At 34.4% G+C, this 27557-nt stretch overlaps 2 protein-coding genes across 4 annotated transcripts in view; one reads left to right on the plus strand and one right to left on the minus strand.

Annotated features, from left to right (window-relative positions):
* Positions 1–27557, minus strand: part of LOC114325539 (pantothenate kinase 3) — a 187916-nt gene that overhangs the window by 145139 nt on the left and 15220 nt on the right. For 2 of the 3 annotated variants that reach the window (XM_028273612.2, XM_028273610.2), the window contains exon 1: positions 2480–2657. The exons of the other annotated variant lie outside the window; for it this stretch is intronic. The gene's annotated coding sequence lies outside the window, so the exon portion shown is untranslated. Of the gene's footprint in view, positions 1–2479; positions 2658–27557 lie in introns of those variants that run through there. 3 annotated transcript variants of the gene reach the window in all.
* LOC114325541 (NAD(P)H-hydrate epimerase) overlaps positions 1–27557 on the plus strand; it is a 78888-nt gene that overhangs the window by 16718 nt on the left and 34613 nt on the right. The window lies entirely within an intron of this gene.

Here is a 27557-nt window from a genome sequence, read left to right on the forward strand (position 1 = left end):
CGAAAACGATGGAACGACAACTTACTGGAGGCACATTGAAAAAACAGACAGAGTCATGTCTACACAAAAACAAGAATAGCCATAGACGGGAATCTACAGAATGAAAAACAAAATGTCTCAAATTGACCTAACAGAAAGGTATAGACGTTGAAAGAAGGAAGGGAAGCTTATTTCTTTTGATCTGCATTTACATCAAGAGGGACTCTGGAAGTATCCTGCAAAGACAGCATAATATTAATTGTTTTACACAATACGTGAAGTCAAAAAATACTATGTACACATAATAAATAAAAAAAATTGAAAAAAATATTTTTAAGAAACGCTTTTCTTTAGTTACGAGTGACTAAAATTAAACATTGTTCTGAAGCTATTTTCTTGTGGCATTTTTATAATCAAGTATATTCAAATGGGAAATAAGCCACAATTTTACCTAAAAATGATTTTATTAACGTTTCGACGCCCAAGTCGGGTGTCGTTGTCAAAATACAAAAAAAAAATTTTTTTTTATTTTTTTTTTGTATTTTGACAACGACACCCGACTTGGGCGTCGAAACGTTAATAAAATCATTTTTAGGTAAAATTGTGGCTTATTTCCCATTTGAATATACTTGATTATAAAATTAAACATATAAAAAATCAACTAAAAAGCAAAAAATAAAAAAAATTGAAAAAATCTAACACATTCGTCAAAGAAAAGCGTGGCGCGTCTTCATCGAATAAACGGTTTTCGCCCCACACTTTTTTTAACGAATGTGTTAGATTTTTTCAATTTTTTTTATTTTTTGCTTTTTAGTTGATTTTTTTATATGTTTAATTTTAGTCACTCGTAACTAAAGAAAAGCGTTTCTTAAAAATATTTTTTTCATATTTTTTTATTTTTTACTTTTTAGTCTTACACTTTTCAAACATTAAAATATATCGTCATGTATTTTAAAATATGTAAGTACAAAGCATATGATGTACAAACATGAAAAGTAGTCGGAATCGTCAAAAAATTTGAAACTTTATTGTTTATTTATGAAGCATAACGTAAACAATTAACCTAAATAGTGAAATTATGTATAGTTCATATAATTAGCTACAATCTGTCAATCTTTCAAGTTTCTTCATTGTAAAAAACAAGAGAATTTAAGCATTTTCCGTTGTTTTTTATTTAAACAATGAATTAGCAAAAAAATGTTTTATTGACTATTCGTGTATTGTTTCCGCGAATGCATATGTCTGCAAGTTTTTAGTCATTTGTATTGAAGAGAAGGCAGTCAAAATAACGTCCAAAGATTTGACCCAAACGATTGAACTAAAGAAAGGCGTTTAATTAATTAATTAATACTATCCGACAAAACGAATTCTAATGTTAATTGTAGCACAAAACGTCTCTACCGGTGGTTTTCTAAGACTACGATAAAAACACAAAATTTTTTGAATTCGAGTTTTGGTGAAGTTTTGTTTCGTATCGTATTGAAATTTGACACGAATAAACGCAGATTTATACAAGGTGTCCCAAAAGTAGTGGAACGGTCGAATATTTCGCGAACTAAATATCGGATCGAAAAACTGAAAAATACGTGTTCAATCATTTTCAAAAATCTATCCAATGACATCAAACACCAACCCCCACTACACCCCCTGGAGGTAGGGTGGGGGGTAACTTTAAAGTCTTAAATGGAAACCTCCAGTTTTTTTTGCAAATTTTAATTCGTTACGTAAAAGTGAGCAACTTTTATCCAAGACATTTTTTCGAACTGTGGATAGATGGCGCTATAATTGGGAAAAACGATTTATCCTGATACCATAGGTAAATTATAGAAACGGTCTAATATCTCACGAAATACACTTCCAAATGAGAAACTAAAAAACAGATTTTTAATCTTTTTCAAAAACCTTTTTTCGAATAACACCAAACGTGACCCTCCAACCCACCCCCTGGGTGTGGGGTAGGGGTAACTTTAAAATCTTAAATAGCAACCTCCACTTTTTATTACAGATTCGGATCCGTCACGAAAAATTAAGCAACATTTATTCGAAACATTTTTTAGAATTGTTAATAGATGGCGCTTTAATTGGAAAAATACGATTTATTAGCGCCATCTATTAGAAATTTTAAAAAATGTTTCGAATAAATGTTGCTTAATTTTTTATGGCGAATGTCTGCAAATTTTCATTCATTTGCATTGAAGAAAAGTCAGTCAAATTAACGTCTAAAGATTTGACGCAAACTATTGAACTAAAGAAAAGGGTTTAATAAAAATGATAATAAATGTGAATACATAAACACTACGAAATGTATGTACATAATGTACATATGTACATAAACACTACTTTAAGGGCAGACTCCAGAAACGAAAGAATCTACAAGAATATCCTGGCTAAAACTGCACACTATATCGTCAAAACAAGATAAATATGCTAATAGGCAATCTATCTAACCAGTTTTTAAGCACATCTCAAACTAGTTATGCCAAAAAAATCCAAAACTTACTTGACTTCTACACGTTTTAAATGTAGGCCAGCTAGAAATCCAAAATGCAGCTATCAAAAGTTTTTATCCAATGATAATCTACAATCACGAAAGGAAGTGTAACATGTAATACATGACTGAGGAGTAAAAAGTTACTAAAGTCCAATATACTATTTGTCCTTATTTAAAACTTTGAAAAGCAATAATTATTACTGTTGCCACTTTCGACCTTGACCTTAACAATCATGTAATAAAAATGTGGCAGTTAGGCCAGGAGCTGGACAGAGAGTAATTGTGGCAAGGCAGCAAACAGCGCTGTTTTCTATCGGCGACAAATTTTTACAATTAATTTGACGATATATTTTTACCGGGATTATTTTTATCGCGACGTTAAAAAAGATATCTTAATTAAAATTTTAGTACAGGTAGAATTTTTTATTTTCTGCTAATAGAACAATAACTGAAATTTATGTAGCAGAAAGTCTACGTAAAAAAACTATATAGGTAAAGTACAAATTTGACAAATTTGGATCATTGCTAGACTCTTCCAGGACATTTAGGAAAAAATAAATCGATTGTTAAATACAGCACCTATAGGCATGGATTCCGCGTACCAAAAAAGTTTATTAATAGCAAGCTGAAAATTTGTTAATAGCTTAACGGTGTCTAGTCAAACAAACTTTGATGTACGAGAACACTGGAACAGGGGAAGTTTTAATTGCGGAACAGGTTTCGAACGTCAGACTACGAAAACGTTCCATGTATTTTGTCGGACATAACTTCCAATTGATTTGTTACTCTTTCATTAAACTCTCATGCAAAAATCAAACTGCTATTTATCACCAACATAATTCCTGTCATTTGACATGTTCTACGTGTCGAAATTATTAAAATGCCCAAGATATTTGTCGGACAAACATTTTTTCATATACATATTATAATATAAAGTTTGCTATTAAATAAACTTAAAAAGAATGTGTGTGTACTTTGTACGCACGTAAGAAGTTATACTTCTATTATATGATTTAAACGAAATTAATATACTTTTTATTTATATTTTGTTTAAATATTAAACTAATTTATACTTACTACTTCTCAAACATTTTTATTAGAACAGTGCCAAAAATTAAAATAATAAAAAGATAAAACACACACAAACACATTAAACAAGCCACAAATGATGTCTGAACATTAATTGTCGAAATTTTTTTTAACTAAATACGTATTTTCTGAAAATACAATTATATAATAAATATACTTACAATCATAAAATGTATTAAAAAAAAACAAAAAAGAAAGTTTCTATTGGGGCTCGAACCAGCGCTGATAAGAGCGGTTGGTATTCGAATTCATTCGCCTTCTCCGCGTAGCCACGGACACTATGTGTCATTATTTACGAAGATCGACTAACTGAACGGATTAAACTTGTGATATTTTGATATTTTGAAAATTGATCAAATTATTTTAATTTTAAATTGAAATGATTTAGAATTGAAAAAATACAACAAAACATAGAGTAAAAAAACAATATATTAGGTGAATATTGATAGAAATTTTGATGGTAATCAAATTATATAAATAAAAGTATTACATACTATGTATTTTGGCAGATCAAATAGGTAGGTTTATACCCATGATACATTAACAATTATTACGTACCTGTTGCTTTTAAAAACTATTTAAGTCACTACAATATTATAAACTTTTTTGTTTCTGTCCTCACAACAATAAAACTAATATATTATACATTTGTTTACCTTTACCTCCAAACCACAGCTGCCATATCGGATAATTTTTGACATGTCATTTGAACATCCAATCAGAACAAAGTTATAATGCGCATGCGCCGGGCTGATAGGTTTTAACATATAAAAAAATCACCCTCTATCGCCGGTAAAGAAGTATAACTTCAAAAACAACCTGCTAGTTTTCACAATCATAAACTTCCCAGGATGACTCAAGTTCCACAATTAAAATCACGTTCCACAATTAAAACTTCCCCTGTTCCAGTGTTCCCATACATCAAAGTTTGTCCGACTAGACACCGATAAGCTATTAACAAATTGCTAAAAGCTTGCTATTAATAACTTTTTTTTGGTACGAGGGATCCAGGCCTACTAAGGACTTGTAACTTTTCACTGTGTCAGATCTAATTTTTTTTCACTGTGTACTAAATCAGAAAGTTAGATACACGCGAAAGAAGCGTCATTAAGCCAGTGACGTGATTATTTAGCGTGCGCTGTGACTGTAGTTTGGTAAACACTATCCGATTTTTAGAGTGTTTGTTTAATAGACAAATATTTGTGATTAAGGGAATGGAAGCAGAACTATTGAGATGGCTCAAACTTATTTGTAATAACAGTGCAGTCACTGAAGGTGGATATGAGCTATTATTATGAGAAAGATTTTAATTTTTCGTGAAAAAAATGCATTTTTTAACCGATTTTTCATCAATAACTCAAAAACTATAAGTTGTTACAAAAAAGTTATTATTACCAAAATTGAGGCTAATAAAAAATGAAATAAACTGCTTGCTTACTAGAAAAACCTTTTAGTGTTAACTAAAAGTGAATGTACATATATTTTTTCGGCGAGTACTCAAATCTAAGTATTAAAAAAAACTAAGTTTTCAATCTAATAGCACATAAAACAACATCCAAAAATGTTTTTCTACATACTACCAGACTGAAAACAATGGGAACCTTCTCTGGTAACACCTCCGAGGCTTCTACAATTTGCAAGCCATAACGGATGCTGAGACTAAGGAAGATGAGGGAATTTTACAATTTATAATTCACGTCCCATCTGCTCAGCGCGGTAAAGTTCCAACGAGAATGGTTCCCTTCGTACTCCAATGGGAGTAAACATGTAAATCAAAAATGAATAACCATTTTCAATTTCGTTGCAACACGAAACTACAGCCGCATCATCATTCCAGTTCAATCAGAGAGTGCAGCAAGCACCTCTGAGAGACTAATAAGTTTCGAACCATTATCGTTGGAACTTTACCGCGCTGAGCAGATGGGACGTGAATTATAAATTGTAAAATTCCCTCATCTTCCTTAGTCTCAGCATCCGTTATGGCTTGCAAATTGTAGAAGCCTCGGAGGTGTTACCAGAGAAGGTTCCCATTGTTTTCAGACTGGTAGGATGTAGAATAACATTTTTGGATGTTGTTTTATGTGCTATTAGATTGAAAACTTAGTTTTTTGATCGCAGTTGCCGCTAGGGCATACCTGCCATTTCGTTCGTTGCAATCCGTGACTGCACGCCGGGGTTTGTTTTAGTTGGATCAGAGAGAGCAGCATATGTGCCTCCTGATGAGAGACTAATAAGTTTCGAAACCGGTAGAGGTGCTTGCTGCACTCTCTGATTGAACTGGAATGATGATGCGGCTGTAGTTTCGTGTTGCAACGAAATTGAAAATGGTTATTCATTTTTGACTAAGTATTAAAGCTTAAATAACGGGAAATGTATGCATTTTATAACATAAACTGATTAAACATTTGTCAAAGTACTTAGAAATATCTATAAAATGAGCTCCCGAACAAGCTGATAGCATTAAAATTTATGCTACAAAATTTTTTCAAAATGTATCTTTTAAAAATTTTTCCAAAAAATGTTACGGTTTTTTTAAGTAACTCCGTTAATTTTTAAGATATTAGGTTTACTTAAAAACCATTTGAAAGTTAGTTATAAGGGCTATTAAACCGCGTTGAATTTAATCTTTAAACCCCTTACTTAAAAAAAATAAAAGGTTAAATGGCCCCAGTTACATGGTTTTCACAGCAAAATTTAAGCTTTAAACGTTTCTATCTCGGTTATTTTTTACCCTACAGAAATAGTGAACAGTTAAATTATTTGGCACAGAAAAACTAAAATCTGGTTAAATATAATTTTTTACGTATATTGAGTATTTTTTTAAGTTATTATCAAAGGAATATGAAAATTACGATAACTTTAGAAATTCTGATTTTTTTAAATTATATCTTTTTTTCAAAAATATGCATTCTGAACCGGTCAAAATTGTTGAAATCATTACTTATGCTAATATAAAGAAATTTTTGAAAGGATTACTATATCTTTTGATGAATGAATGAAATCATTTCATCTAAAGCCCGTGTGGCCAAAGCCTTATGCCGCCTTTGAAGTTTCACCCTAATACAAAGTAAAACAGGGGGAAAACAGGTAAACCGCGACGTCGACGTTGGCAAACCGCCTGCATATAACAAGCCCTAAAATCGATTTATTGTTTCCCAAAATGCCTTGGTCTAGTACTTGATATATTAGAACTGGTTTTATTTTTCATTTTCTGATTTGACTCCTTCAGCGGAAATTATATGGCCTAGCCTAGATATAAGTATCTAAAGAAATTGCATTTATTGGAACATTTTTTACATGTACATACACATAAAATCCTCTTTTTGTTATTGTTATCGGTAAAACGTGTTGAGTTTTTCTGCAATTTTGTAATTTAACCTTACACACGTGATATACTTGAAATAGTAGACAATCGAAACAAGTTCATTGATCTATTAGGAAACATTAAATAAGGCCTAGGTAATATTACATGATTATATTTCATCGTTCTTTTATTTTTCTATTTTATATTTGTTTGATTATTATTCCTTTCATCTATGAGAGTGTTGTCTGTAACGTACATAATATATTATCATGGGCCGTACTCACATTTTTCTCTTTGTAGGTATATTTGCTTAACGTTTTATCTCTACATAGTTTTTTATTTCAGGAATAGATGAAATGTTCCATTTAAATCCTTCTTTTCAGAAAAGAGGATTTTCCTCCTCTATCTTTTCTCCTTCGTAAGGATGTAGTGGCGTCATGTAATTTTTTGACTATCTCTCTCCTGTGCTACGAAGTGACTATCTCTCTCCTGTGCTGTTTTGCTACGAAGAATGAGTAACCTAGTGGAGTCACTTAAGGTGGATATGAGCTATTACCTCCGACCTCCGATTTCGTTGAACCTCCATCGATTTGGATGAAAATTGGTGAGTGGTTAGAGGATATCTCAACGAACAAAGGTGACATGGTGCCAACTTGCGCTTTTACCCTGGGGGTGGGTGCCACCCCTTCTCGGGGGGGTGAAAACTATTTTATTAAAAATAACCCCATAATTCGATAGAGGGACAAATTTCAAGCAAAATTTGTTATATAAAGTTATTAAAATAAATCAAAACTTTTTGAGTTATTAAAGATCCAAGATTTTAATTTTTCTTGAGAAAAATGCACGTTTTTAACCAATTTTTCATCAATAATTCAAAAAGTGTAAGTTTTTACAAAAAAGTTATTATTATCAAAATTGAAGCTAATAAAAAATGAAATAAATCCCTTACTACAAAAGCCTTTTAATGTTAACTAAAAGTGAGTTATGGGTAATTGAATGTATATTATTTTCAGCGAGTAAAAAACTCGTAAGTATTCAAGCTGAAATAATGGGGAACTGATGCATTTTAGAACATAAGCTTATTAAACATTTGTCAAAGTACTTAACAATATCTATTAAATGAGCCCCCCAACATGTTGATAGCGTTAAAATTTATGCTCGAAAATTTTTTCAAAATTTATTTTTAAAAATTTTGCAAAAAATGTTATTGTTTTGTTTTAATAACTCCGTTCGTGTTTACGATATCAGGTTTATCTAAATACTGTTTGAAAGTTAATTACAAGTGCTATTTAAGCACGTTGAACCGAATTTTCTAGAACCTTTACTTTTTTAAAAAATAAAAGGTTAAATGACCCCGGTTGCATGGTTCCCACAGCAAAATTTAAGATTTAAACGTTTCTTAATGTTGTTCTGAAGGTACTTCCTTGTGGCATTTTTATAATTAAGTATTTTCTATGGGAAATAAGCCACAATTTTACTAAAAAATGAATTTATTAACGTTTCGAAGCCCAAATTTTGTTTATTTTAATAGTATTTTGTATTTTGACAACGAAACCCGATTTGGGCTTCGAAACGTTCATAAATTCATTTTTTAGTAAAATTGTGGCTTATTTCCCATAAAAAATACTTAATTAAACGTATCTATCTCCGTTATTTTTTACCCTATAGAAATAGTAAAGCAGGTAAAATATTTGGCACAGAAAAACTAAAATTGGGTTATATATAATTTTTTACGTATATTGAGTATTTTTGGAGTTATTATCAAAAAAACATGAGAATTAAAATAATTTTAAAGATTATGATTTTTTTTAAATTATATCTTTCTTTTAAAAATATGCATTCTAAACCGGTCAACATTATCGAAAACATTACTTATACTTAAATAAAAAAGTTTTTGTAAGGATTACTATAAATTTTAATTTTTGTGGAAATGGCGTATGTTTTATTTTTCACTTTTTCCTAAAAAATTCGAAACGGTTATTTTATTTTCATTATAACTTCCTTAATTTTGACGCAATTACCTTGTTCTGAAGCTCATTTGATATGTACTCCGAAGTACTTTGACAAATGTTTAGCAGGTATACTTTATACATTGCATCGTTTTCCTGTTATTTAAGCTTGAATACTTAGATTTGAGTATTCGTCGAAAAAAATACACATTCAATTGCCAATAACTCACTTTAAACTAACATTAGTTTAGTTCTTTATGTGAGGAATGTATTAAATTTTTTATTATCTTCAATTTCAGTAATAATAACTTTTTTGTAAAAGTTTTTTATTTATACGTGAAAAACCGATTTAAAACATGCATTTTTTTACGAAAAAATAAAATCTTTGGTCTTTAATAACTCAAAAAGTGTCGATTTATTTTAATAACTTTATATAACAAATTTTGCTTATAATTTGTCCCTCTATCGACTTATGGTATTATTTTTAATAAAATAATTTTCACCCCCGAGAAGGGGTGGCATCCACCCCAGGGTCAAAGCGCTGTTGGCATCATGTCAACTTTGTTCCTTGAGGTATCCTCTAATTACTCACCAATTTTCATGAAAATCGATGGAGGTTCAACGAAATCGGAGGTGAAAACTTTCAGTGACTGCACTAACCAGTCATGTCCTTTATTTGGTCCGACCATCGTACTGAAGATCATCTTTTGGATCTTTTGTCCGCTACGTTACCCTTCAACTAACATTCGTTCCATGCCTTCTCTTCTTCTAGTTATATGTCCAAAATATCTCACTATATTTTGGTTGATAGTTGTGGTGAGTTTAGTTTTTAGTTCTGATAGTATTGAATTATTTTGTGCGATGTGCGGTTCATGGTATGCACAATATTCAACGATTAATATTCGAACAAGGCGTACTTTTGTGTTTTTTGTAATATGTCAGTGTTCTTCCATATTTTTGTAAGTTTTGTTGTAGCCGATCTGGCCATTGTGATGTATTGACGGATCTCGTCTTCGCATCCTCCGCTGTTAGTAATAACGGAGCCTAAGTAATTAAATTGTCTGACCACTTCGTAAGATGCCATGTTTCTTATCTCTGATTGTTTCTGATTCTATCGATGATCATTACTTTGGTTCTCAGAATAAGCACCTCCAAATACACAATGTCAAAAAACTGGTAAAAATTTCATATGTATATGTACTTAACATTAGTTATTCTTTTGCCAAGTTATTCATATTTTTTTAGGTGTGTAGGTCTTAGGATGCGGGGAAAAATAAGAAAATCTAAATAAGGTCTCAAAACTCAATTTATTAAGATTCTTCATTATCTTCATTATTAAAAAATTAACTTACAAAAAAATTAACATCAATATTCAATAGGACCTTCTCTGTTCTCGAGGCATGAATTGACCCATTCAAGGCATATAGAGGATAATATTATCTTATTACACAAGCTGTTCTTGTCTTATTGTCCCACTCTTCCTGTGCAGCTACAATCAGCAGTTATCGGTGGGTTTGGCCTTCTGAATACATATCTCACAATCAATCCATAACGTCTCACAGGTACTCGATTGGCTTAAAGTCCAGCGAGTATACCTGCCAGTCCATTATCTGGATATTAGCTTCAGTCAATGCAATTCCAATCCTAATGCTTGTTTGTAATTAGTCCAACCACAGACAAGTTTAGTCCACTAAATTATGATACTATTGGCATTTAAAATTTATAGGTTAATTAAGTTATATCGGCGATTTTTTGTGTTTTCTGCGTTATTCCTTTAATTTTTATTAGATTTTTAGTTTGAATTTATATAAAAAAACAGTTTGTTTTTAGAACTCTTTAGCGACGTATTAGTATAATATAATATTTATGGATTACCGTCGAAGAGCGACATGACCAACCATAAAGGAAGATGAATATGGCGATTTTTCTAGTGACCTTAGTGGGTGTGAATCCGTCTTTTGAGTTTACTCCTCCTATTTTAAAAACAGGGTATAGATAGTACAGGGTGCGATATGAACGAGTGTTGTTATCCATAGAGATAAAAATTGGCCCAAATTCTTCGTTCCGAGGCAGCAAATTGACCTGTTTACTTTTTACATATAAATGTTATCCGCCAGTGTCTCGGGTAAGTGAATAAGAGGAATATCACATCCATGAGTAAAACTATCGCCCATTGCTAAAGAACCACTTTTCAATAAAAGGCAAAACGTCCTGGCTCTCGCCACACTCTCGTATGGTGAATGTCACTTGCTAATACAAACCCGGACATTTTCTCGAAAAAAATACATTTCTCCATTGGGGTTAAAGCTATTTCCTATAATTACGGCACCAGCTAAATGACAATCTCTATACTCTCTAGTGCCTAGACACTCTTATGTTCTCGATCGCAAATTGGCACTAACCAGTCTTTGCTAATAATTGTAATGCCTTGAAATAATTACCGTACCATAACGCTGACAGTGATAATTCGATTACATCGAACAAAATTGACTAAAAATGGATCCTCTCTTTCAACTGTCAGCCAAGGGCACTCACTTCCAGGTCCCCTATTCATACCTTCAGTTTCTTCAAACAATTGCACTATTCTGATAAAGCTGGGATCGCACGGAACGTAGAGAGCCGCTCTTAGCCAGTTCACGCCGGCGAAGAGAAATAGAACATAGATAGGAATAGGAATGGTCACAAGCTCAAGACGTCAACGCCCTTCCAGTAGGGATCTATGGAGAAGTATCACTATAAGCGTATAAGCCGCAAGCCCTTATCACTTGCCGTACCGCTCCTCCATAGGCCGATCAGACACCAGCTTATTCGCCGGGCCGAAGATCGATCGTAAATCCACTAGAGTGGTCGATCTAGCGCCTCAGTCCGCTAATGCTTAATACTTTTTCTAATTATTTTTTTTTCTGCTACGACTGATACTCTCTGACAAATACCTCTGGAGATTGCTGGAAGACATTTTCATTGCCGATTCTAGGCAATGGCGAGCCTATGTCAAGCAAAAACACCGTAATAAATGGATTTTTAAAGACAGCACCTAGAGACTTGCAACTTTTTGCATTGTGTTCAGGATGATATCAGGAAAAAAGTCTACTATAGAAAAATGGGTGGAAATGCATAAATATGTCAAAATAAGTGTATTAACCTTCGGATGACCAAGCGGGGGAAATTGTGACCCCAGCGTATGTTTTTCTTTAACAAATTCAAAAGTAATTTCAATTTTTAACTCATTATTTTTTTATTTGACTTTAATATCATTCTAGATATCCTCATATTTTGAAATAAAAGAAATTCCCTATATTTTACGAATAAAAAATATATTCTGAAGTTGATGTTTAGTAAAATACCGTCTATGATGTGTAATTATAAGTAGTTTTACGCTAATGACGTCGACTTTGCAAAGTAACAAGACACTTACTCAACATACACACTACACATGACACTAAAATACTCATGTTGTGACTGGCTGAATGACATAAAGCCCATGCCATAAAAAAACTTCATTTTTTTGTCATTTGTCATTTTTGACATTTTTGATCTGGGTCATTCCCCCCCTCCCCAGATTTTGAAGTTTTTCAAAATCTACTTGAGATCAGCGAAGATAGCAGTTTAAAACTCAAATACTGTGAAGGAAGCCAAGAAGAGTTCTGGATGCAGGTATATTCAGAAAATAATGTTGTTGGCAAGGTTGCAGTGAAAAACTTGTGTGTTTCACATCGACTTATTTCTGTGAGTCTTCTTTCTCCGCATATGCTTACATTAAAAACAAAAAATACAGAAGCAAACTTCAAGCATCAAGGGATTTGAGGGTCAAACTTACAAAGATTTCCATAATTATATGTAAAGGATATAATGAAAACATCATCGAAACAGTTTCATTCATCACATTTATCATCATCAGAGCTTTTCATTCCGGGTGGAATGTTTGCCACTCTTACTTAGAGCTCTCTGATTCGCTTATTGCGGTGAATCACTCCGCATTCCACTTGTATGTTGTCAAAGTTTGTTGTATGACTTTGCTTTCGTTACAATTTTCTTCCACTCATTTCGATATGTGCATAATTCCCTCCAGTTTCTCACTTCCAGAATTTTGATATCTCTCATGACCTGGTCCTCCCATCTCTCTCTGGGTCTTCCTCTTGGCCTTTCAGTTTCTGCTTTCCATCTGGTGCTTTTCTTAATCAGTAGGTCGTTTTTCCTTCTCTCCATGTGTCCCAGCCATCTCAGCCTCTGTGCTTTCATAAATCTAACTATATCTGCTCCCTTCATTGTGTCTCTTAGTTCATGGTTCATTCTTCTTCTCATTTCTCCGTTGTCCATTCTTATCGGGCCCATAATCCGTCTGAGGATTTTTCTTTCGAATATTCTCAATTTTCTTCATCTTTTTCCATGAGGCACATTGTCTCAGCTGCGTACGTAACTACTGGTCTGATTGCAACTCTGTATATTTTCAGTTTTGTATTTCTGGATAAGTTCTTGTCCTTCATAAGCCTATGATATCTCCAGTATGTTTTGTTGCCTGCTAGTATTCGTTCCGTTACTTCTTCACTTCTCTTGTTTTGGCCATTCACTATTACTCCCAAATATTTAAATTGTTGGACTCTTTCAAACGTGCAGTTTTATATTTTGATTTCTCTCGTGCTGTTATCTTCTCTTCTAGAGCAGAGTAGATATTTTGTTTTTCCTTCGTTAATTTCTAGACCTCTTTTCCGTGCTTCTTTTGCCAGGATTGTTACTGCTTCTTTTAATTTTGAGTTCAATTATCATATTAAGTAAGGATATTTGAATATCAAATGTACTTTATTTTATTAATCTGAAATAAAGTTTATATTGAAACCAAATGAGCCTCAGAATTGTATTTTTTTCATTTTTGTCGTTTCCCAAATCGCTTCAAGGGTTGGTGTGCCTGGAAATATTTTTACCTCTACAAGGGTGCCGCGACTATAAAAGTTTGAGAACGGTTGGTGTAGGGTTACGTCATCTTCTGGAGTTTCGAGCGAGATCGGCACTAAATTGATGTAAATAGATTTCACGGGGGAATTTTCGGGGTTACTGAACACGAATACACCATCAGGACTGATCCACGGAGCACCTGATGCCCAATGTCACTACTAAGGCACACCTTAAGGACTTTCAAAGATTTTCGGCCTTGAATGCATACAAATGGATTACCTGGTGTCCAATGTCACTACTAACGCCCAAACCACACGGACCACGCTGCAGCGCTACTCTGTGGATCCACAGAGTGGCTGACGATGATTTACCGTGGGCTCTTATGTAGAGTGGCCGGCGCACCCCACACGAGCGTTTGTAGCCGGCCACAATCACTCGCATAAGAACCCACGGTAAACTACTTTTGTGGATCCACAGCGTAGCGCTGTAGCGTGGTCCGTGTGGTTTGAGCGTTAGGCACATCTTCAGGACTTTCAAATGTTTTCGGCCTTGAATGCATACAAATGGATTACTAGATGGTTTTTGGGGTCGCTGAATACGAATACACGATCAGAACCAAAGCCGCTCCACCTGGTGCCCCAAGGTTACTGCTGAGGCATGTTATCACTTAGTGATTATAAGGTTTTTGGACACCAGTGTAGAGGCGTATTCTTATTTTAGAGCCCCAAAAAACCCCTAGTAATCTCACAACTTCAGATGACGTGCCTTAGCAGTGAAGCTGGGCATCAGGTGTTACGGTGGTCGGTTCTGATAGCGTATTCGTCTTCAGCGACCAAAAAAACCGCCCGAGTAACAAAATCTAGCCCTTAATACACTTATTTTGACATATTTATGCACTTTTGGATGCATTTTATGCACTTTGAAGTGCAACTATGCATTTCCACCCATTTTTGTATAGTAGACCTTTTTCCTGACATCATCCCGGACACAATGCAAAAAGTTGCAAGTCGATAGGTGTTGTATTTAAAAATCGATTTATTTTGTGCTAAATGCCCTGCTCTGTCTAGTTTTAGTAATTATTTTTTTCTACGTTAGTTAAATTTTTACCGACTAGTAATGGCTTCAAATTAGATACTATACCAACAGAGATACGAGTTCATAGCCAATATTTAAATGAAAAATTATATGGTAGGGGAGCCCAAGCGGGGATTTTTGCAGTAACTCGAGCGCGTCAGATTATCATATGGGGAGAAACCTGGTACCCTGTAGATGTACCTCGACCATATATTGGCTCTAAACACAGGGGCATTCGTCAAGGGGGGCCGAAAAAAAATCTATCCTTAGAAAAACTCGAAATCGTCAGATTAAGATAACGTAAGTTAAGTACATGCAAAACAGTGTATATTTCAAAAATCTGACGATTTGGGCGGGACGTAAGGAAATGGCTGAGTCACAAAGTTTCACAAGAAAAAAGCGAATATGTCACGAAATGAACGATATATCTAAAAACTAAAAAATACGTGCTCAATATTTGTTAAAAATCTATCGAATGATACTAAACATGACTCCCCACGGAGAGCGGTGGGGGGTAAATTTAAAATTTTAAATACGAATCCCGCGATATTTCGCGAAATGAACATCAGATCGAAAAACTGAAAAATACACTTATTCAATATGTTTAAAAAATCTATCGAATGCCACCAAACACGACACCCCACGGAGGTGGGGTGGGGGTTACTTTAAAATTTTAAATAGGAGCCCCCATTTTTTATTGTAGATTCAGATTCCTTACGTAAAAATAAGTAACTTTTATTTGAAACATTTTTTCGAATTATGGATAAATGGCGATATAATCGGAAAAAACGATTGTTGGAAATAATTATAAATGGAAAGTCCCCACTAAAATGGAAAACTTAATTTAACTTTTTTTGGTTTTAGAACCTACTCTTCACAACCTAATAGGTCCCCAAAGCGCTCGAGTGACAGCACATTTAGCACACTTTCCTCCCCTACTATTAGTCACATGCAGTTTATAACAAAATAAACCTGCATCAATTAAAACAAAAGTTTATATCTGAAATTTTAGAGTCGTTTATTGGGACCGTGCAAGTTCGGCAAAGCGACCCCTATTTCTACGCTCTGTACTTTTATTCGCACTTTTAATTATATTGGCCAATTATATTAGTCCTGGTTACTGGATAATTGTCAAGGCCATAGTCTAAAAAAATAGTAAGAAGAAAAAATAAGATTCAGGTTATGTTATGAAAACGTGAACAATTGTATGTAGTAAATAAAATTAGTTATTAAAATGCAGTACTGCACTCAAAATACAATTAATTAAATTTACCTTTATATAATAATTGCATATCATATCAATATTGTGGAGCAATATATAATTTTTATGCTTCAATGACAGAAGGTATGAAATATACGTCAATTTGACAATTTCAATTGACAATATGAATCATTTAAGATAGTTGTAATATTTCTCCGCGACTCGCGCACGGTCGTTTCTCGTTTCCCTTCCAAGTACTTGCACACCGCGATTAGTATTTACGAAAGGAAAGTTTGTAATGACAATTAATGAATACACACGGACCCATTAAATATAAATATGTTTATTCTTCTTTTTGCAATAGAAGTCGAAATTTTTGTGTTGTATGTGTCCGATAATGAATCTGTCAAAACATTCCTGAGCTGAGCGAACAGACTAGACACTATAAAAATACTAATAGACTAGGACTAGGACAAATATACATACATAACAAAACTGATAGTCTAAGAGCTAGTGAACCCTCCGACTAACGGTCGTCCTGTAAGGCTAGAAATTTGTCTAGTGATAATTCATAGCACACCAAGGCTAAAAACCATGACCTGGCAGGCATCAGCCGTGCACGTGTATCTACCAGGTGAATCGAAAAGTGCAAATTTAGGGGGTAAAATAAACTTTATCCTGTAAAGTTTAAATTTAAGTATGTGTTTGAGTAAGTCATTTAGAAGAAATGTGTACAATGACTGGCGATTCTGAAGAGCATAAGACCTTGCCAGGCGAGGGGAAAGATTATAGGTTTTTCCTAAAATTATTTTTTTTGCATCGAACGAAGTTTTTTTAGGTTTCTTGAATCATTCCAAACAGAAAAGGTCTTTGGTGATTTTTCTCTTAATTTAATAGTTTTTGTTATATAAGCGATTAAAAATTTTGAAAATTGCGAAATCGGCCATTTTTAACCGTAAATCGGACATTTAACTAAAAATTTCAATGTTGCCAAGGTAGGTGGATATTCTTTAAACATTGATTGATGAAATCCCAAAGAGTTTTTTGAAATACAATATCGAAAACCCCTTTGTTTTTTTATTGCTAATCAAGCAGGCGCGACACTGTAGTATAAGTGAGGACGTTTGAGTTTGCATAAAGTCATTATCTCGAAAAAGGGCAAATTTAAAGAGAAATCCTCAGACAGGTCGATTTGTATTCTTAAATTAGGACTTTTTGGCATATACATAATACTAGTGACGTCATCCGTCTGGGCGTGATGACGTAACCGATGATTTTTTTAAATGAGAGTAGGGGTTGTGTGATAGCTCATTTGAAAGGTTATTTAATTTTCTATTCAGTAATATAGACATTAACATAATTATTAATACAGGGTGTACAAAAAAAATTTATTAAATTAATTTAGACAAAAAGAAGAAAAAAAATTGTTTGTACACCCTGTATAAATAATTATGTTAAGGTTTATATTACTGAATAGAGAATTAAATAACCTTTCAAATGAGCAATCACACAACCCTTACTCTCATTTAAAAAAATCATCGATTACGTCATCACGCCCAGATGGATGACGCCACTAGTATTATATATATGCCAAAAAGTCCTAATTTAAAAATAAAAATCGACCTGTCTGAGGATTTCTCTTCAAATTTGCCCATTCTCGAGATAATGGATTTATGCAAACTCAAACGTCCTCATTTATACTACAGTGTCGCGCCCGCTTGATTAGCAATCAAAAATCAAAGGGGTTTTCGATATTGTATTGCAAAAAACTCTTCGGGATTTCATCAATCAATCTTTAAAGAATATCTACCTATCTTGGCAACATTGAAATTTTTAGTTAAATGTCCGATTTAGAGTTAAAAATGGCCGATTTCGCAATTTTCAAAAATTTTAATCGCTTATATAACAAAAACTATTAACCTAAGAGAAAAGTCACTAAAGACCTTTTCTGTTTGGAATGATCTAAAAAAACCTAAAAAAAACTTTGTTCGATGCAAAAAAGATAATTTTAGGAAAAACCCCCAATCTTTCCCCTCGCCTGGCAAGGTCTTATGCTCTTGGGAATCGCCTGTCATTGTACACATTTCTTCTAAATGACTTACTCAAACACATACTTAAATTTAAACTTTACAGGAGAAAGTTTATTTTACCCCCTAAATTTGCACTTTTCGATTCACCTGGTAGATACACGTGCACAGCTGATGCGTGCCAGGTCATGGTTTTTAGCCTTGGTGTGCTATGAATTATCACTAGACAAATTTCTAGCCTTACAGGACGACCGTTAGTCGGAGGGTTCACTAGCTCTTAGACTATGAGTAGTAACGTATCCTCGCTCTTTGGAACACAGGTTCGAATCCGGCTGAACACGGATAATGTTCTATTACGGGGGTAGGCGCAAAATCTTGGCCAATGCTATTTAAATGCACTCATTTTTTTAGAATCCTGAGAAAACTAATAAATATTTTTGAAAAATTTAAACACAGAATGAAAGATTATAACCCAAGAGCCCGTGGGCGCTAGGCATGCCATATTTAATAAATGCTGAAAGTTTCTCTGCGCATGTCCCCAACACAGGTAAAAACGATCAGCGAGTACGGACTTTGGATCTTGGTTACTTGAGTAGATGTGTGTAGCTTGGTAGCAAAGGTGTGTAAAATATATTACTTTCCTTAAAGTATAAAAGCTGAATTTTACATTACGTTACTTGGACTACTACTATCAAAAGATAATATCTCAGTAGCCGGACAGTTTCAACGGTTTTTTCACCTATTTCGCGAAATGAACATCTGATCGAAAAACTGAAAACTAAGTTTTCAATATTTTTCAAAAATGTATCGAATGACACCAAACACGACACCCTGTATAATAATATATGTAATACGACTGATGATGCGCAGTAAAAGATGGCAGTAGATGGAACTTACTATCTCACTCGTTCGTATACACCAGAGTATATACAAGGTGTCCAGAAACTCTACCGACAAACGATGACAGGAGATTCCTAATATAATTTTAAGACATTTTAACCCAATTCATCTAGTCCGAAAATACTTCCTAAGGGAGCTAGAGCTCTTTGAAGATGGCGTCTTGTAATTAATTTTTCTTCAATACCTCCAAAACGCTTCTATTTAGAACAACAAAAATTGGTACACATATTTATCTTCCAGAGATAAATCGATTTCATCCATTGTGAATTTTTAGTACCGGTCATAGGCGTCCGTTTTGGGTAGGGGAACGGCTATTTTATCGCATAACTTTTATGTCTTTAACTTTTAAGCATTTTTGACACTGGATTATTATATTGCGAGATATTCTAGTACTAAAAGGTGCTTTTGATTTAAGTCGGTAGAACACACCGTTTTTTAGAAAAATCGATTTAAAAATTTTTCGTTTTTTGAATTTGAAAAAAAATTGAAGATTAAAAAAAACGGTGTATTTTACCAACTTATAGCAAGAGTAACTTTTAGTACTAAAATACCTCACAATTTAATAATCTAAAGTCAAAAATTCTTAAAAATTAAAGACAAAAACGTTATGCGATAAAATAACCCTTCACCTACCCAAAAGGACGCATATGACCGGTACTAGAAATTCGTAATTAATGAAATCGATTCGTCTCTGGAATATAAATAAACGTACCAGTTTTCGTTTTTCTAAATGTTTTTTTTTGAAATTTTTTTTTGGAAATTTAAAAAAGTTATGCGATAAAGTAACCGTTGCCCTACCCAAAACCGACGCCTATGACCGGTACCACAAATTCACAATAAATGTAATCGAATTGTCTCTTGAAGGTAAATATGCGTACCAATTTTCATTTTTCTAAATAAACGCGTTCTGGAGATATTTAAGAAAAACTAATTACAAGACGCCATCTTAAAAGAGCTCTAGCTCCCTTAGGAAGCATTTTCGGACTAGAAGAATTGGGTTAAAATGTCCTTAATTTATCTGAGAAATCTCCTGTCTTCGTTTGTCGGTAGAGTTTCTGGACACCCTGTATATTGTCTCGCGCTCGTACCTACAGTAGACTTTGAATGAGTCCGGCAAGGTGAAAAAACCATTGAAATTGTCCGGCTACTGAGATATTATCTTTTGATAGTAGTCCAAGTAACATTTATAAAATTCAGCTTGTATACTTTAAGGAAAGTAATATAATATTTTACACACCTTTGCTACCTGTTATCTACTCCAGTAACCACGATCCAAAGTCCGTACTCGCTGATCGTTTTTATCTGTATTTTGGACATGCGCAGAGAAACTTTCAGCTTTTATTAAATATGGAATGTCATACGGTCACGGGCTCTTGCTCTATTACATTATTACCGAGGACCGAAAGTCCCTTAGAATAAACAAAAAGTTTTTTTTGAATAAAATCTTTGAAATTAAAAATCACACTGAATTTTCTTTTTTTTTACCCTTTTAGGGACTTTCGGCCCTCGGTAATAACGCAATCTTTCATTCTGACTTTAAATTTTTGAAAAATGCTTATTAATTTTCTTAGGATTCGAAAAAAAAAAGAATGCATTTAAATAGCATTACACCAAGATTTTGCGCCTACTCCCTTAAATAAAAGGAGAAATTCTTATCTCATCGGATCGGTACTCGTCGCCATTGTTCAAATGTAATAAGCAAATCTTTGTAAAGATACTGAAACTGATTTAAGTAATAATTATTTATTCACACACTCCAAAAAACACAGAAGCGTTACGCATAAAAGACCTCGATAAGTCGTGTTGAAGAAATACTTTTACATTGTCTTGCGGAACAATACAAGAGAACTATAATATATCGTGAATTGTATGCCATCTTTCTTCTTCTTCGTCTAGCCATTCACGTCCACATCTGAACATAAGCCTCTTCAAGTCTTCCTTTCCATTGTTTTTTGTTGTACGCTACTTGTAGCCAATTTTTCCCGGCAGTTCGTTTCAGATCATCTGTCCATCTCATAGGAGGTCTGCCTCTGGGTCTTTTGTGTTGGTATGGTCTCCAGGTTAGAATTGTTCTGTGCCATTTGTTAAGATCGCTCCTAGCTACATGTCCAGCGTATTCCCATTTCAATTTTAGTGAATTTTGTACCACATCGGTGACTTTGGTTTTCTGTCTTATCCATGTGTTTGCTTTTCTGTCCTTAAGTGATATGCCAAGCATTGCTCTTTCCATCGCGTGTTGAGTGACTCTGAGTATGTTCATATTCTTTTTTGTGATTGTCCATGTTTGTGCCCCATATGTTAATATCAGAATAATGCATACATCAAAGACTTTAGATCTAAGATGTAGTTGAATTTGCTGATTTCTGAGTATATAGTTCAGTTTGCCGAATGCTGCCCATGCTAACTTTCTTCTTCTTTTTATTTCTTCCGTTTGAATTTCCCTATTTAGTATTATTTTTTGTCTTAAGTATATATATTCTTCAACTTTTTCTATAACTTTGTTGTTTATTATTGTCATCGTTTCTTCGGAGTGCATGACTTTTGTTTTGTTTAAATTCATTTTCAGTCCTATTTTAGAAGATTCTGTGTGTAGTTCTGAAAGCATGGTTTGCAGTTCTTGTAGGTCAGTAGCTATCAGGATTATGTCATCCGCAAATCGTAGAATACTGAGATAGCGGCCATTGATGTCATACGATAAACGATCATTGAGATAAACCAAAAAAAAAGGGAAGTCGCACATTGAACCGACTCCCATAAAAGAACATAATATCATTCATGTTACGATTCATACTTATTGCATCAAACAGCAACATATTCATCCATCTCTTTGCAAAATATTCTTTTATGGATGAATATATTATTCTTTCAATAGGAATAGGTATACAGTCGGAAAAATGAAAGAATACCCATGAACGATCACATCAATCACTTATTTTGTATTTGCTCTCTTTTTCTATAACAAACGTTTGTTATTTATAGAAAAAGGCAGCAAATACAAAATAAGTGATTGATGTGATCGTTCATGGGTATTCTTTCATTTTTCCGACTGTAGGTATATCAAATAAACTATTAATATTATTTGGAGACGCCACTGGATATCACTTAAACATTAGTTAATGTGTAGCAATTATTTTCCTAATGTGTTTATTAAATTCTTGTATCTATGTATGTATTTAAATTATTATAGTGGTCATCTAGACTCATCTTTATTTTTACTTCCGCTAAAGGAAGTTTTTATATAATGTTTAATTAATGTATTCTGAGAATTAATAACAATTGCAACAATTTGACGTTTCCATACACTCCAGCTTGGAAATTGTTTTCAAAACACAAGTTCTTGAAATTACATCCAAGTTTATAGTAGGAGAGGCAAAGATGCTAAATTTGCACTTACTAAACTAAAGCGTTATGGGGACCTATTGGGTTGTGAAGATTAGGACCTAAAACCAAAAAAAATTAAGTTAAGTTTTCCATTTTAGTGGGGACTTTCCATTTTTAATTTAATTTTCCATTTCCAACAATCGTTTTTTAGATTATAGCGCCATCTATCCATAATTCTAAAAAATGTCTCGAATGAAAGCTACTTATTTTTACGTAAGGAATCCAAATCTGCAATAAAAAAAAATGGGGCCTCCTATTTAAGGTTTTAAAGTAACCCCCAACCCCATCTCCGTGTGGGGTCGTATTTGGTATCATTCGATAGATTTGTCAAAATATTGAATACATATATTATTTTTCAGTTTTTCGATCTGATGTTAATTTCGCGACATATCGTGGAGTTCCTATTTAAAATATTTACCCCCCCCCCTCCTCTCCGTGTTCGGTATCATTCGATAGATTTTTAAAAAATACTGAATAGGTGTATTTTTGAGTTTTTCGATCTGATGTTCATTTCTCCCCCACCGGTAAGTGCTGGGTTGACTGAGTAGCTCAGTAAATGACGGTGCAGGTTAAAGGAGGAGGGTTGAGGCGATGGGCTAGCAACTCGTCCCTTGTCAAAAGAAATAAATGCTAAAAATTTCGACAAAACTGCTCGGAATTCGAACGGATCAAAACAAAGACGGCTTATGCAACGGAAAAGGAAATTGATATTGGCTACATGGAATGTGCAAGGACTTAAAACCAAACAAGCAGAAGTATTTAAAGAATTAGCGGAAAGAAAAATAGATATATGTGTGCTCACCGAAACCAAGAAAAAGGGAAAAGGAAATGAAGAGATAGGAGAATATATACATATCTTCAGTGGAGTGAGCAAAGATAACAGAGCTAAAAGAGGGAGTCTCTGTTGCTATTCGAAAAAATCTTAGAAACAACATTAAATCGTGGACTGAAGTAAATGAACAACTGCTCGGGAAATGAAAAAGAATGGGCACAATATCGTAATTGTCGGAGTGTATGCTCCAAATGAAGATGCAGAGCCAGAAAGTAAAGACGATTTCTACGACAAGATGAATGAAATAATCTCTCAAGTTAAAGAAAACTGTGAAATCTATGTACTAGGAGATTTAAACGGCAGAGTAGGTAGAGAAGAAAATAATAGAGTCGTAGGAAGATATGGGGAACAAATAACCAATGACAACGGCATGCGTCTTAGAGATTTTTGTAAAACAATGTCTCAAAATAATTATGAATGGATTTTTTCAACATATAAACATCCACAAATTACACATGGACACAACCTACTAGGAATCTGCGCTCGATAATCGACTATGTAATCCAACGTCAAACTTCCCAGCTGAAAACCACTGACGAAATGGTATACCGTGGATCAGAATGTGGATCCGACCATCGTTTACTTATGGCTAACGTGATAGTTAACTATCGCAAAAACAATAACACTCAGGTACAGAATGTAGAAAAGGAACAAGAAGTAAGATTCTAGAGAAGGAGTAGAAGAAGTAATATAACCTAGAAAGCTTAAAAGAAGATTCAACGAAATTTCTTTATAAATTACGACTGGCCACAAAATTACAAAATGTGGGACGAGAAAATATAACAGCGGAATAATTATACCAGCAACTTAAAAAATACATTCATGAGGCTGCAAGTGAAGAGTTGGGGTATAAAGACAAACATGAAACAAAAAATCAAGAATGGTGGTCGGAGAATATGCAAACGTTAGTAAACAAGAAGAAAACTGCTTATCAGAAATGGATGTCAACAAGAACGGAGGAAGATCACAAGAGATATACAGCATTAAATCGAGATGTAAGAAGATGAGTGAAATGTAAAAAATGAGATGTGGGATCGAAAATGCGCAGAAGTGGATAGTATATGGGTGGAACAAGAGTTGGGCAAGCGTGGAAGGTGATAAAGTCTCTCCGGAGGGAAGAAAAGGAAAGATCTAACATAAAGTTAATAGATCTGAAACAGTGGAAACACCATTATGAGGTCTTACTAACAGAAGAGAGATGTAAATTCCAAGAGATCGAAATGGAAGAATCATCCGAATATAGACATACGAGGTCTGGCTATTAAATAACGAGACTGAAGGCGTCCTAGAGGGGAAGAGTGGGAAACGAATGCAGCATTGGATAGCTGGAAGTGTCTACTCTTCCAGTACGAAAACACGTTTTTGTCGCTGTAGTAGTATTTTTTCTGTAGAGGTTAGAAAAGAACGTGTTTTTTCTCGTGCCGATAACAATGTGTGACGAAAAACATGAGCAACGGATTAACGTGAAGTTTCTCGTTAAATTAAAAAAAACTTCGACCGAGTGCTATGATTTGTTGAAAGAGGCCTATGGTGAGAATTCTATATCTCATGCGCGTGTTTTGGAATGGTATAAACGGTTTTCTGAAGGCCGAGAGAGCGCCGAAGATGACCAACGTCCAGGTCGACCTGTCTCTGTTTCAACTCCGCAAACAGTGACCAAAATAAATGAAATTGTGCGCGAAGATCGTCGTATGAGCATTCGGATGATTGCTGAGACTGTAAACGCCGATAAAGAAACTGTCAGAAAAATTTTACATGACGAATTGAACATGAAGAAAGTCTGTGCGAAGTTGGTTCCAAAAAATTTGACCCCTGACCAAATGCTCGTCCGCCAACAGATCTGCTCAGATTTTCTTGAGAGGTTACATGAAGAGCCTGAATTAATGGAAAACATCATCACTTGCGGTGAAACCTGGATATTCAAATACGATGTTGAAACTAAGCGACAATCCATGCACTGGAAAACTCCTGCATCGCCAAGAATGAAAAAAGCAATGATGTCGAAATCAAAATTTAAAGCCATGCTAATCGTTTTTTTTTTCGACATTAACGGCATCGTGATGACTGAATGGGTTTCAGAGGGTAAAACTGTAAACCAAACTTACTATTTGAAAGTTTTGGCAACGCTGCGAGAGCGAGTTCGTAAGAAACGGCCGGAGTTGTGGAAAAACAAGTCGTGGATCTTGCACCAGGACAACGCACCTGCCCATAACGCGCTGTCTGTGAAGCGGTATTTAGCCGCTAGAGGCATTCCAGTGCTCTAACACACGCCGTACTCGCCTAATGTAGCACCTTGTGACTTTTTCCTGTTTCCGAAGATCAAGTCTGCCTTAAAAGGAATCGGGTTCGAGTCAATGGAAGAGGTGAAGCGAAAAACGGCGGAGCTCCTAAAAGCTCTAACAAAAGAAGACTTCCAGCATTGCTTTGACCAATGGAAAAAACGAATGGAACGGTGTGTGGCGAGGGAAGGGGAATATATTGAAGGAGAGCATTCGATTGTAGAATAATTTTTAAAATAAAACTCTTTTTTATAAGCAGTACCTTTAATATCCAGACCTCGTATAGTTGAGATAACAACCGGATAGTTAAGCGAGGCCCTCAAAAGATCGAAAAACGGTAAAGCAGCAGGACCTGGGGACATCCCAATTGAGTTGGTAAAGTACGGACTAAAAATATTACATGAGATGTTGGTTCAGGTTCAAGTATTTAATAAATGCTTAAAAGGACAAAACATCCCTGATGATTGGAATTTTGGATACATCAGCTCAATATACAAGAAAGGGGATAACCGCATCTGCTCCAATTATAGAGGAATAACTGTTACCAGCTTAGTAGGGAGGTTGTACGATCGAATAATAAAAGAAAGAATAGAATCAGAATACGAAGACATGGAAGAACAAAGTGGATTTCGTGCAGGAATGTGCAGTGATAATATATTCGTTCTGCAGCAGGTAATAGAAAAACGGAAGGCAAGGAATCTATCTACCCACCTATTGTTTGTAGATTTAGAGAAGGCATACGATACGGTACCCTTGAAAAACTGTTTCAAACATTGACGAAAGTAGGTCTTAATAGAGAGTATGTGAATGCTATCGCAAATATATACAAAAGTGCAAGAAGTGTCGTTGAAGAAGGAAACTTTTTACCTCAATAATTTCCAATAACAAAGGGGCTTAAATAAGGATGTTGCCTGTCTTCGACTTAATTTAAAATATATATTCAAGCATCGCTAGAGCAGTGGAGGAAACAAGTATCCGGAATGGGAATAGACATAGGCGGTGGTAAATGTCTGACAACTTTGTTTTTCGCAGATGATCAGGTAGTCGTAGCGTATGATGAGGAAGACATGGACTACATGTTTAGAAAACTAAAGAAGGAATATGAAAATGTCAAAGACGGAGTATCTTAAAATAGGGGATGATGAAGAAGATCCAGATTTAGAAATTAGAACCACAAAAACATGTAAAGAATATAAATATCTCGGATCTATAATATCTGAAAAAAGGCACTACCAAAGGATCGGTTAAAACGGCAAACTACCAAAAGAGACATCGAAAACAGAACGCAGCAGGGCAAAAAAGCGGTAAACATTCTAAGCTCTCTACTATGGTCTAAAGATATAAGACAAAAAACGAAATTGACAATCTATCGTACCTTGGTAAAGCCTTATATGACTTATGGGACAGAAGTTAGGCACATCACGAAAAAAGATAGAACTATGTAGTAGAAATGGATTATCTAAGGGGAGCGATCCAAAAAAGATCACATCAGGAATGAAGATATTAGAAGGAGGACAAATACTGTAGATTCCAGTGTAGATAGAATTGAAAAGAGACAACTAGTGTGGTATGGTCACGCGAAACTAATGCATGAAGATAGATGGCCGAAGAAAGCTTTCAATTACATAGCACAACAAAGAAGAAGAAGGGGAAAGCCTTCAGCTGCCGGGGAAGAAAATGTACGGCACATCATGAGAGATACAGCCATCAAAGAAGACGAATGGATGGACATAAAAAGATGGCGGTCGAAATGCGAGAAGCGGCAGAGGCTGTAGGAACCTCGCTTATAGATAGATATATATATATATGTTCATTTTGCGAAAGGTCGCGAGGTTCCTATTTAAAATTTTAAATTTACTCCCACCCCTCTCCGTGGGGGGTTGTGTTTGGTATCATTCGATAGATTTTTCAGAAATATTGAATACGTGTATTTTTGAGTTTTTTGATCTAATGTTCATTTCGCGAAATATCGCCGGGTTCCTATTTAAAATTTACCTCCCTCCCTTCTCCGTGGGTGTCGTGTTTGGTGTAAGATTTTAAAGTAACTCCCACCCAACATCCGTGAGAGGTTGTGTTTGATGTCATTGGATAGATTTTTAAAAAATACTGAATACGTGTATTTTTGAATTTTTCGATCTGATGTTCATTTCACGAAATATCG

The sequence above is a fragment of the Diabrotica virgifera genome, chromosome 1 (genome assembly GCF_917563875.1).
Source record: "Diabrotica virgifera virgifera chromosome 1, PGI_DIABVI_V3a".
NCBI lineage: Eukaryota > Metazoa > Arthropoda > Insecta > Coleoptera > Chrysomelidae > Diabrotica > Diabrotica virgifera.